The 3,827-nt window shown below is 36.3% G+C and overlaps 1 pseudogene; it reads left to right on the forward strand.

The window, feature by feature from the left end:
- Positions 1 to 1,108: 1,108 nt before the first annotated feature.
- LOC149663381 (uncharacterized) lies at positions 1,109 to 2,639 on the forward strand (annotated as a pseudogene).
- Positions 2,640 to 3,827: the final 1,188 nt, after the last annotated feature.

Here is a 3,827-nt window from a genome sequence, read left to right on the forward strand (position 1 = left end):
ATTTATCTTACCATACTGCGGCCCCAAGTTAGATTTTTTGGAATGAGGTGCAGACAAGGCTATGGGTGTGGATGAAGCTATAGGTATGCCTATTCTTTTTCGTTGATGTTTTGTAGGCTTCGATGATAACGAATCCTGCCTTGATCGTTTAATCCTTCTATCGTAACGTTTCACAACTGCTGGGGTATCCGCTATACTTTTCAAATTATTGGGTAGCCAGTCAGGGTTAGTTTTATCAAAAAGCTTAGACGGGGCCCCTGAGAACCGATTGAAGTTATTATCTTTTGTACTACGATTAAATTTCACTTTTAAACATACCTGAATAAAAATGCCTTGAACAGACTCTAGTATATTCCGTTACGTTGCTAAGCCTTAGCTTCAGTATCCACTGTGTACGCCTATATGCCGACAACTCTTCAGTTTTTTAACTACGCACGGAATTCGATAAAAACTAACATCTTCTGGCACCTCGTTTTGGTTTTTATTACGCTTGCTTCCTATACAGCCTTCAACAACACACCGCCAATGCCTTCTACCCATTGCAATTAGCTATTAACTCTCCTAATTTTGCCTCCAAAATGGTGGTATACGTGAGGAGAAATTATGTATATAAAACACATCAAGTCTCCGCTAGATGGGTGTACAGTAGTATCTTCTCCCTGACTTCGCGTGACGTTACAATACCCCCTCAGAAATTACTCTATAAAAGATTTGTCTGTATAACTGGCATGGAGGCTGTACACGCAGAGCTGCTGGATTTCACATTTTAGTCTCATATTTAGTCTTTGGATTTTAAATTTTTCTGCTGTATGTTTTTCTACTTTATGGTCTGCTATCTCGTCTGCTATCCTTGAATATAGAAGTGCCTAGGCCTAGTGTAATTTTTTTCACGATTTAAGTTAAATCATTTAACCAAGAGATTTAATCTATATCCAGTAACTTTTTTAAGATGTCTAAAAGTCTTTATAAGTCGAGGGGGTATCGCTGTTGTATTCCCGATTGTTCAAGCAACACTATATCCTCCAAAAATATAAGTCTTCACGCGTTTCCAAAGGATCAAGTGATAAAAGATGAGTGGGTTAGAAGAATAAGATATGCAGCACTTAAAATGGCCAAATCTACAATAGCAAAGGGTAGATTAGGTAATACTCCGTTTAAAGACCCAACTACTTGGATGCCTGCCGAAAGACAATTAGTTTGCGGACTTCACTTCCAAAAAGGTGGTGTGAAGCATCATTTTGACAAGTTTCCAGTTTTCTTCGGTAACTGCACATGTCCAGAACACATGTTCACGAATAAATAACGTGATATTTATATTCCGGAGGTTGCGGAAAATGTAACTGTTGGGTTTGATGAGTCTATGGAGGAACTTAGTTCGATATTTGAAGGTTCAAATACTTGTAACTCCGATCATACGTATTATTCAACCAGATGTCCATCAGGCCAAGATAGTCACAAACATCTACTCTTAAATGACGATAGAAGTAAGGAGGGTAAAATTGCTTCACTACTTGATCAGCTGTCTAAATGTCAAGAAGAAATAACTGAACTTCGTAAAACAATATCAACGTTAGAAAGATTATTGCAAGAAAAGAATACAAAGATAAAAGAAGGAAGGATTTCTAAAGATACGTTTTGCTTTGAAAACATTAGCAAAAATAACCAAAAGCTTAAGTTCTACACTGGTTTTCAAACTGAAGAGGATGTTAATAGGTTATATGAATTTCTAGAGGATGATTTCCCAAAATTGCAATTTTACTATAGCGCTAAAAAATATGCGCGCAAGAAACCAAGAAATGAGTCTAGTCATGGCAGACAGCCTTCACTGGATTTCAAAAATCAGCTGTTTTTGGTGTTGTGCCGCATAAGAGCAGGACTGTTAGAAGAAGATTTAGCTTATCGGTTTGGAAAAAGTCGGCAAACAGTCAGTAATATATGGACAACATGGTTAGATTTCTTACACAAAAGGCTCACTCGCATGGCGATTTGGCCGTCACGCCAGGTTGTAAACGAATTTATGCCAGCTTCTTTTCAAAAACTATACCCTACTACCAGAGTTATAATTGACTGTACAGAACTATTCATTGAGAAACCCAACCACTACACAACGCAGAGTGACACTTATTCACAATATAAAAAACACAAGACAGCTAAAGGTCTAATAGGTGTTGCGCCTAATGGTTTTGTAAGCTTCGTGTCGGAATTGTCACCTGGAAGAATATCTGACAAAGAAATTACGTTAGACAGTGGATTAATAGACAAGCTTGAGATTGGTGATAGCATTATGGCGGACCGTGGATTCATCATAGGAGAAGATTTAGAACGTAGGGGTGTGAAGTTGAATATTCCTCCATTTCTTGGGAAGAAAAAAACAGCTGTCCAAAATGGAAGTTGAGAAAACCAGAGAAATTGCAAATTTAGGCATCCACATTGAGAGAGTTATTGGCGAGATCAAAAATAATCGAATTCTCAAATTCGTATTTCCAAACACCATGCATGACCAATTAAACAAAATTTGGATGATATGTGGTTACTTAGCAAATATAGTTAATGAGCCGTTGCTCGATAGATCATTAAAAAATAATTCCGAAGAAGATATTTCGCTTGAAGAACCAACAGCTGGCCCATCCAATGCCTAGCTAAAATAGTTTCTAATTAAAAAATAAGATAATTTTATTCAAAATTTATATTTCGGTCAAACAGTCCCGAATCGAATTTTTTGAATGGGTATATACCATAAAATCAAACGCTTATTTCTTTATTTGTTACGTAAACTTTCATATTTTAATAAACAACTATTTTATTAACAAAATTTAAAAAAATAGTAACTTTGAAAGTCATTTTGTACATAATAGGTGGAAAAAAAATCACAGAGTTTAGGGAGCATTTTTTGACTGAAAAGGTTTCATCGAACCTTATCCTTTGGCAGAAAGAGTCGTTTCCCGTGACTATAAAAAAAGTCGCACCATTGGTATCCAGTAACTCCAAGCTGGCCTTGCACTTGGTAATAATAGTTATGTTTATCTTTTAAAGACAACTGGCCATCTTTATCAATCTTTAAACACGGGGCCTGTTTTTTACTTATTGCTTCTTTTATCGACAGGCCTTGTTGCTTCGCTTTAGACAAAGTATTAATTTCGATTAAGCCATATTCATCGATACTCTTATCAAAACATAAGCGGTCAGGTGAGGCACCTATTATTGGCATGGACGGATTAACGCAAAACCCAATCTTGAACGTTTTGACTACACCACTTTTAAAAGCTTCGTACATAGTAATAGCATTAGCTTCGTTGTTATTTCCTTCTTGAACAAAAATATTTCGACTGAGATTGGCTCCTTTTCTAATTGTTTCAACGTATTTTGGGGTTACGGCTTTAACTCTCTTGATTATTTCTCCAAATTTTGATGCTGTTATTCTTATTTGTCGTTCAAGTTCCCAAAGCTGCCAATTTTCGGATTTTTTATCTGATTGATCACGTGTTAGACTCTCCAACTCTCTTGCTTGTTCAAGAGTTATTATACATTTTTCTGGGATCAGTGTATCTGTAAAATTTATTTTAGGGAATGGAATATCGCCTCTTGTTTTTGACGATTGTATTTCATCAGAAACCGCAGCTTGCACTTCTTCCACTAAAGAAACTGGAGCATCTAACGGTGTAAAATCGCTTTCCAAAAGAATTTTTTGAAGCATTTTTCTCTGGGACCCTAGTTTATCACAGTAGTTACTTATTCGGGCTTTCAACTTAGCATTATCTTCGGCTAATTCTTCATTGTTTTTAGCTTAGGAAACGAAGAGTAATTTGAAACTCCATTTGAGCGTATTT

This window comes from Phalangium opilio, unplaced genomic scaffold (genome assembly GCF_054372755.1).
Source record: "Phalangium opilio isolate 3A_F unplaced genomic scaffold, DU_Popi_V2 ptg000063l_1, whole genome shotgun sequence".
NCBI classification, from domain to species: domain Eukaryota; kingdom Metazoa; phylum Arthropoda; class Arachnida; order Opiliones; family Phalangiidae; genus Phalangium; species Phalangium opilio.